The 16,428-nt window shown below is 45.5% G+C and overlaps 1 protein-coding gene across 3 annotated transcripts in view; it reads left to right on the top strand.

Moving 5' to 3' along the window:
* The window catches only part of adgrd1 (adhesion G protein-coupled receptor D1), a 243,831-nt gene that overhangs the window by 126,814 nt on the left and 100,589 nt on the right, over nt 1-16,428 (top strand). The window lies entirely within an intron of this gene.

Below are 16,428 nucleotides of genomic sequence, written 5' to 3'. Positions count from 1 at the left end.
TCCTGTATGCTGCATTTATTATACTGCATTCACTATAATGCATTCACTGTACCAAAGCTGCTAAATAAATGTGAACAAAGTTAAAAATCACACAACACCAGGTTGTAGTCCAACAGGTTTAATTGGAAGCACACTAGCTTTCGGAGTGACGCTCCTTCATCAGGTGATAGTCTACCACCTGATGAAGGAGCGTTGCTCCGAAAGCTAGTGTGCTTCCAATTAAACCTGTTGGGCTATAACCTGGTGTTGCGTGATTTTTAACTTTGTCCACCCGAGTCCAACACCGGCATCTCCGAATCACAAATAAATGTGAAGCATTGTTGTTGTTCAAGTTTCTGTTGACTTTATTATGGACCAGACTAGACCCCCTCAAAGTAATTTAAGCAGATAGCCTAGACCCTAACTTTTTCTTATTTTAAAGACAAATGTAACATGCTGTCTTCCAGATGCAATTCGATTGGTCAAATACTCAATATTAAGCAAAACACCATTCGTTGAAAAACTGTAGTTACAATCCAATAGAAGAAAGAATTGAGTTGAATTTATTGTCACGTGTCCTGAGGCACAGTGAAAAGCTGTGTCTTGTGAGCAATACAGACAGCTCACAGAGTTAAGTAGCATAGATAGTAAATAATAGGTAAACAGCAGCAAAAACAAAAACACAGGTACAGGCGAATGTTAAGAGTTTGTGGGTCCATTCAGTATTCGAACAACAGTACGGGAGAAACTGTTTCGAAAGCAACTGGTGCATGTGTTCAGGCTTCTGTACCTTCTCCCCGATGGTAGAGGTTGTAGAAAAACATTGCCAGGGTGGGATGGATCTTTGAGAATGCTGGCGGCCTTTCCTTGACAGTGGGCCTGGTAGATGGATTCTATCGATGGGAGGTTGGCCTTTGTGATTGTCTGGGCCGAGTTCACCACTCTCTGTAACCGTCTCCAATCTTGAATGGTACAGTTGCCATACCAGGTAGTGATACATCCAGACAGAATGCTCTCGATGGCACACCTGTAAAAGTTGGCAAGAATATTCACTGCCATGCCAAATTTCCTCAGCTGCCTGAGGAAGAAGAGGCATAGTTGGGCCTAGAATAACTTAGGACAAAGTGAGGTCTGCAGATGCTGGAGATCAGAGCTGAAAATGTGTTGCTGGAAAAGCGCAGCAGGTCAGGCAGCATCCAGGGAACAGGAGAATCGATGTTTCGGGCATAAGCCTTTCTTCAGGAAGGGCTTATGAAGAAGGACTTATGCCGGAAAGGTTGATTCTCCTGTTCCCTGGATGCTGCCTGACCTGCTGCGCTTTTCCTGCAACACATTTTCAGCCTAGAATAACTTAATTCTATTGGAAGAATTAACTGAATAAGAGATACAGTACCTGTTACTAATTAACTGTTCCAGTATAATAACATCCCATAAACAATTCCGAAATCAGATTTCCTCACATACAATACCCACATGAGGAAAAGAAACCCCAGCTTCTGGCTGTAACTGAGAGAGTGGTATCAATAGCTTCTGTTTCTTCAAACCTCCAGCAGCTTCTGCCTTGTTGAGACTCCAACAGCAACTGCTTAAGGTTAAATGTAAAATCTAAAAAAAGCACGAGAACTCCTGGTCTGTGAGAGCTGGCTACACCCAGCCAGGCTGCTTCAATTGTTCCAACTTTTAAAAACAATCCCAAAGCCACATTACCACACACAGCTTGGGTGGGGGTGGGAATGGGGGCATTCCCCGGTCTGGGGGCAATACCAAGACTCCAACCAGCATTGCTGAAGCAGATTGTCTGCTCATTTATCACATTGTATTTGTGGGAGCTGGCTGTGTACGGATTGGCTACTATAGTTTCCAAATTGCAAAGCTAACTATCCTCAAAAAATATTTCATTTACGGTGAAACAATTTCGAAACTCCGAATAGTTATAGTAATGTAAGCGTTTTTTTGATGTTACAAATATGAGGATTAGTGTGTCCTCCACTCCTGATACTCATGCGTTGCAGAAACTCACCAAAGATCCTCAGACAACACCTTTCAAACCCACAACCACTTCCATCTAGAAGGACAAGGGCAGCAGATAGATGGGAACACCACCCCCTGCAAGTTCCCCTCTGAGCCCCTCACCATCCCAACTTGGAAATATATCGCTGTTCTTTCCCTGTCACTGGGTCAAAATCTTGGAATTCCCTACTTAAGGGACATTGTGGGTCAACGAGAACTCCTGGTCTGTGAGAGCTGGCTACACCCAGCCAGGCTGCTTCAATTGTTCCAACTTTTAAAAACAATCCCAAAGCCACATTACCACACACAGCTTGGGTATCTCTTGTTCAGTCTTTCTCTTAAAAGAGACCAGGACAAAATGCACTTCTTACAGCCATAGCATCGTCACAACATTCACTATTAGAGTCATTGTCATATCCTTCAGTCCAACTCAACCATGCTGACCAGATATCCTAAATTAGTCCCATTTGACAGCATTTGGCTCATATCCCACTGAATCCTTCCTATTCATATCCCCATCCAGGTGCCTTTTAAATGTTGTAATTGTACCAGCCTCCATCACATCCTCTGACAGCACATTCCATTCACGCACCAATATTATAATTTACCATGTCCACATTTCCTGGTCAGTTTTGGCTCACAAATGTCATGGTGTAGTTGCAATCTCTGGCCAGGAGATGGTTCCACAGACTGAGTTTCTGAAGTTACTGCCATCTTGTCAAAGTTCACCTTTGACTGGTCAGAAGATAAATCATTTCCCATTTCCCTCTCCTATTCATTAAAGTAGTTTTCAACAAACAAATGGTCAAAGTGACAGAATTTAATTGCTGAACAGCAAATACAAATATTGCCTTTTTAATACATAGCATCTCCCACCCCCTCACTGGGCAGGAGGTTCGTGTTGCTGATATCATTCATATGTGCCCCTTCCTGCTCACTCCCCCTCACTGTCCCACTTCCCCACCCTCCTGCTCCTCATTCCTCTTGCCCCTCAGCACTCCCACACCCTCTTGCCTCTCATTCCTCCTTCCTCCCTCACCTTCCTGCCCCAGTCGCTGTTTGACTTGGAGAGTGGGTCACAAGTGAGGTGTGGGTGAGGCAGAGAGTGCTCCTTGTGGGATCAACTCCAGTGTCTCAAAAGATTTTCACCGGTGAAACATCTGGGAGATTTAATGATGAAATTACGGAGAAGAATCTTTGGACGTTCTGCCGCAGTGGGGTATGACCTGGGAGAGGAGGTTCCCTCTCAAACTTGGGGCAGATGGTCCGCTGACCGAGACGGTGTTTGCACAGAGCTCCATGCAGCATCACTGTTGGGGACAGTTCTGTGACAGTGTGTGTGCTGAATGTATCCTTACAGTTCCATTGCTGGCAAATGCAGCATTTATGATCATCCCCGCAGGAATTTCTCACAGGGAGCAGAGTAGGTCATGCTTGTCTTTCCAAGGCCAGTGATAATTTCTGATTGGTTAGTTGCAGGTTCTCAATTCCTCACCCTGACCCAAGCAAGGTCAGCAGAAACAGCAGCAAGGAGTTGGCTTTATCCCAGTCCACCCTTTTACTTCTCACATCTACAAGTTCTGCTCTGAGCCATTCCCCATCCTGACTTGGAAAAATCTCATCTTCCTTCACTGTTGCTGGCTCACTATCCTGGAATTCCCTCCCTCAGGGCATTGTGGGTCTACCCACAGCACATGGACTGCAGCGGTTCAAGAAGGCAGCTCACCCCCACCTTCTCAAGGGGCAACTAGGGACGGGCAATAAATGCTTGATGCCCACTTGTCATGAGAGAATAAAAAAACTGAGACATCTAAATAGTGACAGTTGTGCACTCTGCTCCTTACACACTTGTGTGGTGATATTACCTGAATCTGTTCAGTTCACAGTGTCTATGGGCTCAGAGGTTAGGACCAGCCTCTGTTGATCTGAAGCCCAGCACCAGGAATGTGGTGAAGGGTATTGGAGTATTAATCTCTTGTAAATCAGAGCTTGCAAATCCTAGGCCCAGGGTAGAACTTCTGTTTTATATACTCAGGCATGTGGGTGTGGTTGGCTGGCTAGGCCAGCATTTATTGCCCATCCCTAACTGCCCAGAGGGCAGTTCAGAGTCGACCACATTGCTTTGGATCTGGAATCATATGTAGGCCAGACCAGGTAAGGATGGCCGTTTCCTTCCCTAAAGGGTATTAGTAACTCAGATGGATTTTACAACAATTAACAGTGGCTACATGGTCATTTTATGGCAGTTTGGTTTTCTGGTTACTCCCATTTCAAATGTTCTTTGGCACTTCTCAAGCATTTCACTTACATTTTCACTTTTTCCCTGAGACAATTTTCTCTCAGGTGGCCATAAGGTATAGGAGCAGAATTAGGCCATTCAACCCATCAAGTCTGCTGCACCATTCAATCATGGCTGATATGTTATGTTTCTCAACCTCATTCTCCTGCCTTCTCCCTGTAACACTTGATTCCCTTACTAATCAAGAGCCTATCTCGGTCTTAAATACACTCAATGACGTGTCCCCCACAGCCCTCTGTGGCAATGAGTCCCACAGATTCCCCACCCTCCGGCTGAAGAAATTCCTGCTCTTCTCCTTTGTAAAGTGTCATCCCTTCACTCTGAGGCTGGGCCCTCGTGTCCTAGTCTCTCCGACTGTAAGCATCTTCTCCACGTCCACTCTATCCAGGCCTCTCAGTATCTGTAAGGGTCAGATCCCCCTCATTCTTTTCAACTCCATCAAAAACAAACCCAGAGTCCTCAACCGGACATCACATGACAAGCTCTTCCTTCCCAGGATCATTCTTGTAACTCTCCTCTGGACCCCCTCCAAGATCCGCACATCCTTCCTTAGATACAGGGCCCAAAACAGCTCATAGGGTCAGATCAGAGCCTCATACAGCCTCGGCAGCACCTCTCTGCTCTTGTATATTCTAGCCCTCCTGAACTGAATGCTGACATTACATTTACCTTCCTAACTGCCAACTGAACCTGCGTGTTAACCTTAAGAGAATCCTGAACTCAGACTCCTAAGTCTCTTTGTGCTTCAGATTTCAGAAGATTTTCCCCAATTAGAAAATAGTCAGAAGTCACATGACACCAGGTTATAGCCCAATAGGTTTGTTTGAAATCACAAGCTTTCAGAACGCTACCACATCATCAGGTGAAGTGGAGGGAAGTGCACAGGCACAGAATATATAGGCAGACAGGTAATAGCAAGATAATTCCAGGTAAGTAAGAGTGTCAATAGGTAGGTACAAATGGTGTGAGTGGAGGGTCAGATAATAAGTCTCTGCAGGTGATCAAAAGTGTCAGACAGTGTGAGTAAAGTGTCAACAGCTGATTACCAAGTGAAGGAGTGACCTATAATCTGATTAAATGAGGCAGAGAGATCATTATAACAAAATTAAAGAGAAGGTGGTGCTGGAGACAAACCAAATGACTGAAATGATGTGATAGGCGTAAGAGTCACAAGCCATAGGTCGAACCAAAGTAATCCCAGACTGATCATAGAGCATTACAACACAGTACAGGCCTTTCGGCCCTTGATGTTGCACCGACCTGTGAAATCAGTCTGAAGCCCATCCATCCTACACTATCCCATTCTCATCCATATGCCTATCCAATGACCAATTAAATGCTCTTAATGTTGGAGAGCCTACTACTGTTGCAGGCAGTGTGTTCCACACCCCTACTACTCTGAGTAAAGAAACTACCTCTGAGATCTGTCCAATATCTATCAACCCTCAATTTAGAGTTATGTCCCCTCATGCTATCCATCACCATCCCACGAGAAAGGCTCTCACTGCCCAACCTATCTAACCCTCTGATTATCTTAAATGTCTCCATTAAGTTACCTCTCAACCTTCCTCTCTCCAATGAAAACAGCCTCAAGTCCCTCAGCCTTTCCTCGTAAGACCTCCCCTCCATACCAGGCAACATCCTAGTAAATCTCCTCTGCACCCTTTCCAAAGCTTCCACATCCTTCTTATAATGTGGTGACCAGAACTGTACACAGTACTCCAAGTGTGGCCGCACCAGAGTTTTGTACAGCTACAGCATGACCTTGTAGCTCCGAAACTCAATCCCTCCACCAATAAAAGCTAATATACCATAAGGTTGAGAGATCATAACAATTAATGAAGGTGATGGTGTCAAAACAGGAAGTAAGGAAGATTTTACAGGTACACAACAGTGTGGTGGGGTCATATGTAGCACGACATGAACCCAAGATCACGTTTGATGGTTGCACCTTCGCAATTCACTGTCTATAACAATGATTTGGATGAGGGAATCGAGTATTATATTTGTAAAGTAACTGAAGAACTCAAGGCTATGTGGAAGCGGGAGTGAGAGTGGCGAGGGGGATGTCAAAACCATTCACGGCAATTTAGACACGAGCTGTTCATAGGCAAATCACATAATGATGTGGAGAAGTGTGAAGTTGTCCACTTCATTCGGAAGCGCAGAAAGGCAGAGTATTATTTAAATGGTGATAGACTGGGGAAGGTTGATGCACACAGGGAGTTGGCTGTCTATGTACAGTGGTCACTGAAAGCAGGAGTCTGTGCAGCAAACAGCGAGGAAGGGAAATGATGTGTTGGCCTCCATTATAACAGAGTTTGAGGACAGGAGCAATGTGTTCTGCAACTGTACAGGGCCTTGGTGAGACCATACCTGGAATATTGGGGGCAGATCTGGCCTCCTTCGTTACCATGGAGGGAGTGTAGTGAAGGTACATCAGGCTGGTTCCTGGGGAGGCTGGTTTGTCGGCTGAGTAGAGCCTGGGTTGACCGGACCTGTATTCACTGGAGTGAAGAAGAATGAGAGGGATCTTATGGAAATGTGGAAAATGCATACCGGGCTGGACAGACAGGAGCAGGGAGAATGTTTCCCCTTGTCTGGGGTGTGGGGGGGTGGGGGGAAGTTCCAGATCAAGGACCCACAGTCTCAGGATACAGAATTGATCATTTCAGACTCAGAAGGTGGTGGTCCTGGGGAATTCTCTACCGCATTAAGCTCCAGACACTAAGGCACTGACTTATATTCAAGAAAGATATTGATAAGAGTTCCTGAGGCTACAGGCATTGAGGTGTATGGGGGGTTGGAGGACAGTGGAGTCTGGTGTTGAGGTAAAGGATCAACAACAATCCTGTTGAATGGCAGACCCCTCTCAACAGGATGAGTGGCCAATTGCAGTGTTCTGTGTTTCTGAGACAGTCGACAGGGTCTCGCCTTGATATTGCATTTGAAAGGTGACATCTGTGACAGGGCAGCACTCCTGCAGTACTGCACCAGGAGGGTCAGCCTGGGCCATGAGCCTGTTATTGGAGGGAGGGTTGAACCTCTGACCCTCCAACTCAGAGGTGAGAGTGCAATCCTCTGTACCACAACAGAGACCTCAGAATCAGTTGACGAGAACAGGATCAATTCCACCCTTCCAATTCACAAATATTTTTACTAAATGTTAAGGACATTGATCTTTTAGCCTTAATACAGCCTGCTTACCCATATATCATGAGGGTGCAGTGTTACTGAATCCATACCAGAGATATTCCAGAGTTAACAGCGGAGGAATATCGTGTATGTTAAATTCATGTGCAATTGCAATTCTTTTATCAGAATCTTTGTATTTCTGGCAATGGAACAAACAGATTCTCATTTACTGGATCATTGACTTGGTGTCATCACTCCAGAAGAATGCAGGAAAAATAAACTGTCTGATTGAACAAAGTGAAGGACGAATCATCCTAATGGCCTACTCTGGGGAATGGCGTGGTGCTGAATGATTGACTTATCGCCGTCTTGTTTCATAGCCTCAATGATTACCCGTCTTGTGAGAATGGTTGAGACAAGCCATTATGAACCTGTCAGTTTCTCCCCTGTATCAGAAAAGCTGTCATTAAGCCGCTGACTGGGATCATTGGAACATGAGAAAATCATTCAGACCACTTCACACCTGATCCATGATTCCATTTGAACATCTGTGAACCCATTTCTGTAACTCTTTCCACCATCTCTCAACTGAACATGAGCAATCTTACCTTTGATATTTACCCCCAAGTGGACCCCCCAAGTCTGAACAGTCTTTTGGTTGGACGGGATGGGAGAATAGAAAGATCCAGAACCCCCCCCCCCCCAGTGTCATTGTGGATTGGTCAGCCTTGGCGTTTTAAGGTTCCATTGCCTTGATCTGAATTCCCACCCCCAGCCCACCAGAGGAAACAGCTTCTCTCTATTGACACCGTCAGCCCTTTAATGTGTTGACCACCTCCCTCTTCTGTACTTGAGCAAATAAGCAGAGCCAGTCCATCTGCCCGTCTGCAGTGACCCTGTTGGATTGTTTTGACACTTTCCCGAGAGTGATCCTCCAGAACGGGAACAGAGTGACACTCTTTGAGAGCTCTTTGTCGATGGGGACCAGGATGATGCTGACTGCTGGACACAATGTACATCCATATTTCTTCATGAATTTGATAAAGTCTCACCTTACCTGATGAATAGTACATACGAGAATGTGACTGTGAGGATATAAATATATCCTGTTGAGCTGAGTTTTGATCAGGTGTAGCCTGTCACCACACTGTGATTTATTGAAGGAAAGTGATTTGAATTGCAATTTTGGATTCACACCTCACATGACTCTGATTTCAGACAGTGTCTAACTGAGCCTCCCCTCACTACTACACTCAGTCTGTCCACTCGGGGGTTGGAGGTGAACCTATCCAGAGACCAGAGAGTGACCCACTGAGAGAATTGAATTAGCCTGGAGATGTAGTAATGGTTATTGCGATGGAAGACAAGTTAGGGGAATCTTTAAGGGAAGGCAGGATAGATGATGGTTCAGACACAGGTTTGTTGACCGGGATGTTTGTGCAGGCTGGTACCTTACAAAGAATATTAGTCACGGTTTAGTGGATGAAGAGAGAGACACCTGAAAATAATGATGACCACTCCCTCTAGTTACACCAGGAATGTGAATTTGAAAGTAAAGCCCATGGCTGAGTTAGGAGGATTGAATAAAACCCACTATTGTCTGCTGATGTCCTATTGTTACCTCTGTACATGGTGAAGTAAAGCAAAGATTTGCAGGAGCAAAGCTGAATGATATTTAAGTATATCTAAGATATCTATTTAAAGATTAAGGGAACAGTGTTCGGTTTGTTTGATCATGAAGTTAAAAAAATAGTTGGAGAAATTCAGCAGCTGGGGGGAGCCTCTGCAGAGAACAGAGTTAACATTCCGAATCCTGTATGACCCTTCTTTGGAACTTATGTTGGATTTTTTAATGACAGAGAAATTGATCCTTAGCCCATTCTGCCCATTTGAGAAAGCAATCAAAACCTTTTTGCATTTACCCTGCTGTCCACACAGCCATGGAAATGCATCTCCTTTCAGATATTTATCCACTTGATTTAATTAAGGCATCCCCACTCAATCCCAGCACCAAAGTACACAGTCCTCAGAAACAAAAACAGACAGTGCTGGAAAAGCTCAGTAGCTCTTGCAGCATCTGTGGAGAGAAATCAGTGTTAACGTTTCAGGTTGAGTCACCCTTCCCCTGAAGTTTCCTGAGAAGTATCACAGTTTTTGATAACTTTCTGTGTAAAGATATTTATCTTTTCCAAACCCCTCCCCACAGCAGGTTTAAATTGACAACCTATTTCCACTCACTCTCCAACCGAAGAAGCTAACCTTTTGCTGTTCACTCTTTCAAAGCCCTTAATCATTTTCCAAAAACAACTTAAATTTCAACTTTACCTTTTCTGATCCAGTAGAAATAGTTCCAGTGTTCTGCATTTTCTCTCATCACTATTGTTGCCTGTCTGTGGGAACATGTCAGTGAATTTACAATGGGCTGGGGGGAGCAGGAGGAGGCCAGCTGGCCCTTTGAGCCTGCTCCCCCATTCAATAGGATCATGGCTGATCATCCAACTGAGTCCCCTGTTCCCACTTCCTCCCTATACCCTTAGATCCCTTTAGCCCTTAGAATGATATATACCTCAAAAACATTCAATCTCTGGGCCTCAATCACTTCCTGTGGCAGAGAATCCCACAGGCTCCCCTCTCTCTGGGTGAAATGGCCTACCCTGTATCCTTAGACTGTGACCCCCTGGTTCTGGACTCCCCAGTCATTGGGAACATCCTCCCAGTGTTCACCCTGTCCAGTCCGATTGTATACGTTTCTATAAGGTCTCTGTGATTCTTTGAAGCAGTGTATTGTCCAAAACTAACATTTTTACGATTCAATATGCTTTTACATAGTTCCCCACCTCCACTTCAGTTTCTGAGAATTCTGTGTTGGAACCTCCATGTCCTTCTATGGTTTACACCGTCTCTATGGGGGAAGTGATGGCCAAGTGGAATTGTTGTGGTATTGTTAATCCAGAGCCTGGGTTAATGCTCTGGGGACCCAGGTTCGAATCCCACTGCCGCAGATGGTGGAATTAAGAGTCTAATGATGACCATGAACCATTGCAGATTGTCAGAAAAAAAGTCATCTGCGTCACTAATGACCTTTAGGGAAGGAAATCTGCCATCCTTACCTGGTCTGGCCTACATGTCCCTCCTGACTCTCAGTAGTGTGATTGACTCTTAACTGCCCTCTGGGGGAAGTAACTGCTGCCCAGCTAGCGACGGCCCTCGTCTGTGAATCAATAAAAAAGAAACACTTCAGTCTCTTCCCTCAGATGGAAAAGACAACGGTAAGTCTGGCACTGTCAACCCTGCAGGGCCCTCCTCATTACCATCTGGGGGCTCGTGCCAACACTAGGAGAGCTGTCTTACAGATTGGGCAAGAACAGCCTGACATAGTTATATGGACGGGATCCTACCTTACAGACAATTTCCCTGAGCCCACCATCCCTATCCCTGGAGGTGACCTGTCCCACAGGGAGGACAGACCCAGCAGAGGGGGCAGCAGTGGGATACAGTTGGGAGGGAGTTGCTCTGGGAGCCCCCAACATTGGCTCTGGACCCCATGAAGTCTCATGGCTTCAGGTTAAACACGGACAAGGAAACCTCCTGCTGATTACCAGGTACCGAGCTCCCTCGGCTGATGAATCAATGCTCCTCCCTGTTGAACAACACTTGAAGGAAGCACTGAGGGTGGAAAGGGCACAGAATGTATCTGGCTGGGGGATTTCACTGTCCACCACCAAGAGTGGCTGGGCAGCAGCATTACTGATCGAACTGGTCAGGTCCTAAAGGACAGAGCTGCTGGACTGGGTCTGTGGCAGGTGGGGAGGGAACCAACAAGAGGGAACAACATACCTGACCTCATCCTCACCAATCTGCTGGCTGCAGATATATCTGTCCATGACAGTATCGGTAAGAGTGACCAACACGCAGTCCTTGTGGAGACAAAGTCCCACCTTCACATTGAGAATATCCTCAGTGTTGTGTGACACCATCACCGTGCTAAATGGGACAGACTTCAAACAGATCCAGTAACTCAACTGGGAATCCATGAGGTGCTGTGGGCCATCACCAGCAGAACTGTACTCCAGCACAGTCTGTAACCTCATGGCCCACTCAACCATTCCCATCAAGCCAAGGGATCAACCCTGGTTCAATGGAGAGAGCAGGAGGGGCTTGCCAGGAGCAGCGCCAGGCAGACCTGAAGGTGAGGTGTCAACCCGGTGAAGATACCAAACAGGACTATTTACATGTCAATCAGCATAAGGAGTAAGTGATAGACAGAGCTGAGTGATCCCACAACCAATAGATCAGATCTAATCTCTGCGTCCTGTCACATCCAGTCGTGAATGGTGGGGGACAATTAAACAATTCACTGAAGGAGGAGGCTCCACAAATATCCCTCTCCTCAGTGACGGAGGAGCCCAGCACATCAGTGTAAAAGGTAAGGCTGAAGCTTTCACAGCAATCTTCAGCCAGAAGTGCCGAGTGGGTGATCCATCTCGGTCTCCTCCAGTGCTCCCCAGCATCACAGATACCAGGCTCCAGCCAATTCGATTCACTCCACGTGATATCAAGAAATGGTTGGAGACACTGGATACTGCAAAGGCTATGGGCCCTGACAATATTCTGGCAATTGTACTGAAGACTTGTGTTCCAGAACTGGCCGCTCTCCTAGCCAAGCTGTTCCAGTGCAGTTACAACCCTGGCATCTACCCGACATTGTGGAAAATTGTCCAGGTATGTCCTGTACATAAAAAGCAGGACAGATCCAACCGGGCCAATTAACCACCCCATCAGTCTACTCTCGATCATCAGGAAAGTGATGGAAGGGGTCAGTGACAGGGCTATCAAGCAGCACCTGCTCAGCAATAACCTGCTCAGTGACGCCCAGTTTGGGTTCCCCCAGGGTCACTCAGCTCCTGACCTCATTACAGCCTTGGGTCAAACATGGACAAAAGAGCTGGATTCCAGAGGGGAGGGGAGAGGGACAGCCCTTAACATCAAGGCTGCATTCGACTGGGTATGGCATCAAGGAGCCCCTAGCAAAACTGGCATCAGTGGATATCAGAGGGCAAACGCTCCACTGGTTGGAATAATACCTGGCACATAGGAAGATGGTTGTGGTTTTGGAGGTCAGTCATCTCAACTCCAGGACATCTCTGCAGGAGTTCCTCAGGGGAGTGTCCTGGGCCCAACCTTCTTCAGCTGCTTCATCAATGACCTGCCCTCCATCATAAGGTCAGAAGTGGGGATGGTCACCGATGATTGCACAATGCACCATTTACCGCTCCTCAGACACTGAAGCAGTCCATGTTCAAGTGCAACACCATCTGGACAATATGGGCTGACATGTGGCAATTCATGCCACACAAATATTGGGCAATGACCATCATAAAAAAGAGACAATCTAATCACCACCCTGATATTCAGTGATGTCCCCCACTATCAACATCATTGGTGGTTATCATTGAAATGTACAGATTAGACGTGTTTAAGTAGCCGTAAGTTTAAGATAACTGAACACCTCTGGAGTTTCGTAGGGTCAGAGGGGCCTTACTTGAATCATCCAAGATCCTGGAGGGAGGTGGTTGGGTGGCTGTGGAAAGGATGGTTCCTCTTGTGGGCAAATCCAGAACATTCCCTGTTTCAAAATAAGGGGTTTACAGATTCAAATGGAGAAGAGGAAACAGTTTTATTGTCACAGAGGGCTGCGAGTGTTTGGAATTCCTCTCCACAAAAGGCAGTGGGTGCAGAATCCTTAAATATTTTGAAGGCAGAGGGAGATAGATTCTTGATGACCAAGGGGATAGAAGATTATCAGGGAAGGTGGAGTTGAGGGTGCGATCTTATTGAATGGCAGAGCGGGCTGGAAGGGCTGAGTGGCCTCCTCTTGTTCCTTTATTTGTAAGAAGTGAAGTGTGGAATAATAAAAGGATAGAGCGATAGGATGAGATGAAGAATAGGCGAAAGTGAGGACTGCAAATGCTGGAAATTAGAGTCGAGAGTGTGGTGCTGGAAAGCATCCGAGGAGCAGGAAAATTCACGTTTCAGGCAAAAACTTTTCATCAAGAAGCCGTAAGTTTTCTGATGAAGCGTTTTTGCTTGAAGCACCGATTTTCCTGCTCCACAGATGCTGCCTGACCTGCTGTGCTTTTCCAGCACCACACTCTCGACTGAGATGAAGAGTAATTTGAGTTGGGTTAAAAATCACACAACACCAGGTTACAGTCCAACAGGTTTACTTGGAAGCACACCAGCTTTCGAAGCGACGCTCCTTCATCAGGTGGTAGTCGCTCCGAAAGCTAGTGCTTCCAATTAAACCTGTTGGACTCTAACCTGGTGTTGTGTGATTTTTAACTTTGTCCACCTCAGTCCAACACCAGCACCTCCAAATCTTGAGTTGGGTTGGTATGATGGGTTTCTGAGCTGGACATTTTATATCCTGGTATATACCTAGATAAGTGCATACAGTTATAAATTTTTGAATGAATGTGCCATTCATAGGACATTGAACAGTACAGCACAGTGCAGGCCCTTCGGTTTAACCTTTTATCTGACTCTAAGACTAAGTACAATGAAGGGTGTGTAAGTATCTTCCATGTGCCGATCCAAGAGTCACTAAATGCCCCTAATGTCTCTGCCACTACCACCACTGCTGACAGTGCATTCCACTCTCTGTAAATAACCTCCCCTAAACCTTTCTCCAGTCACCTTAAAATTACACCCCCTCGTGATAACCATTCTGGCCCTGGGAAATCATTTACAGGTTATATGTCAAGGTGGAATAGGCAATTCATTCTTATATAATTCATCCACTCTGCCTGCTGTTATTAGTCACTGATAAAGATGGAAGTTATTGCAGGATCATTACTGGCAATAAATGGCTCTGATTTTTCAGATAATCAATTCAATTTTGGTACATATACAATCATCAAATCCCTCTAGTGTGGAAGCAGGTCCTACAGCACGTCAAATCCACACTGATCCTCCAAAGAGCATCCCACCCCTCCATACTCAAAATCCTGCATTTCACATCCACCTTACAAATCCTTGAACACCACGGACAATTTCCCATGGCCAATCCACCTAACCTACACCTCTTTGGATTGTGGGAAGAAACCAGAGCACCGAGAGGAAACCCACACTGAGAATGTGCAAACTTCACACAGACAGTCACTTGAGTGTGAAATTAAACCCAGGTTCCTAACAATGTGAGGCAGCACTGAGTCACTGTGCTGTCCAGAAAGAGAAGGGGAGGGCGCGGGTGATATTTTTCTTTTTTTTTCATTTTTTTTTACTCATGGTGTGTGTGTGTGTGTAGGTGTGAGACATAGTGAGAGACACAAGGTGTACGAATCTTTATTCAATTTCCACCACCAGGAAGATAGGAAAACACCCGAGTGACCAGTGACAAGCAGTGCCCTTCACATTGAAGGGCAATGCTGTGTGATCAAAAACAGTGAGGGGGAGGGTAGGGACTAAATCAAAATAGAGTTGGAGGGAGTAATGATGCACTCCACTCCCTGCGGCGCCCACCTCTCCCTGAACAACTCCAGGGTGTTGGTGGACACCGCGTGCTCCTTCTCCAAGGACACCCGGGCCCTAACGTAACCGCGGCGGGGGTGATATAAGGAGAGAGGCTAATTATAAGATTGGTCAAGTGCAGCTGAGCAAGGACCTTCTCTCACTTTCAATTGCACTGAAAATGAACAGCATTCTAATTGCCTGAAAAGTGAGACAGTTTAAGGAGGAGTAGAAATAATTAGTGAGTATAGTGTTCTAATTGGCCATGTCAAATTAGCAGCAAGCCGAGAAAGAAGCATATTGCTGAGATTCATGCTAAATGAACTCATTTTAAAGCACTTCATATAATCCCCTGGAACTCAGTCAGGATAATTTGAGCTGAGGTTTATGGAAGGGAGGAGCAGAGCCAGCAGAGTGTAGAATATACTAAAGTCAACTAAAGATGTGCAAATGTTGACAAAGGGGCTCATGTGCAATAAGACTGAGTTGCAGAATTTCCATTGTTTGTATCAGAGGGAAATTTAATCATTGAGTCATTAACAGAAATTATTGCCAGAAGGTCTCTGTAATTTCAGTCAAATGATTGACCATTGTTAAAGTTGCTGCTAATCAGACTTAATAGGCATATGATCTTCACAATAGGTGAAAAAGTCTGATCAATCCAGACTTCCTTTTTGGAAACGTTATAAAATATGCTACACTTTATGGGTGAGAGCACTGAAATCCAGTCAATATCATTCACTGACGTTGATTTACTGCTGTTTTTATAATTTTATTAAAAACAAAATAATTCTGTCCATTTGTATAATACCTCTGTTCTGAGCAGGGCCCAGATAATGTGGTTTTTTTGGAGACTGGTCAACTTTTCCAAACTGCAGGCAGCCTGAGCAAGATAAGCTCCTGGAACACCACTCTGATAACGATCTGTTTATATTCATATTGGCTTGTTCTGAACCATACAACCCTTGCCATGGTTTTCCTCAGAAGGGATTTGACAAAGTGGCAGATAAAGGTTATTGTGCAAATTAGGAGCATTCGGGGCAAGGGATGGCAGGGATAGGAGATTGTCCTGCTACCAGAATAACCAAGAGGATGCAACAATGGGTCCTTTCCAGATGGTCAGGAATGTGATGAGTGGGGTTCTGTAGAGACCTCTGCTCACCGTTAGCTTCTTTGCAATGACTTTGAGGAGGGGAGGGAAACTCGGTTGTTAAAATGCAGCAAACATCAAAATGGGTTGAGAGGTATGTGATGAAATGGACAAGAGGAGGCTCATATACACAGGTCGAGCAAACATTCGCCCGATGGGCACACTAACATTGTTCTGTTTGGAGGGAAGAATAAAAACAAGGCAGAATATAACATAAGTAGAGTGGGTGTGAGTGTGTGTGAGTGAGTGTGTGCGTGAGTGTATGTCTGTGTGTGAGTGTGTGTGAGTGAGTGTGTATGTGTGTGTGGGAGTATGTGTGAGAGTGTGTGGGTGTGAGTGTATGGGT

This window comes from Chiloscyllium plagiosum, chromosome 25 (assembly GCF_004010195.1).
Source record: "Chiloscyllium plagiosum isolate BGI_BamShark_2017 chromosome 25, ASM401019v2, whole genome shotgun sequence".
Classification (NCBI taxonomy): domain Eukaryota; kingdom Metazoa; phylum Chordata; class Chondrichthyes; order Orectolobiformes; family Hemiscylliidae; genus Chiloscyllium; species Chiloscyllium plagiosum.
Note: the sequence above shows the minus strand (reverse complement) of the source record. Positions and strands in the feature narration are given on the sequence as shown.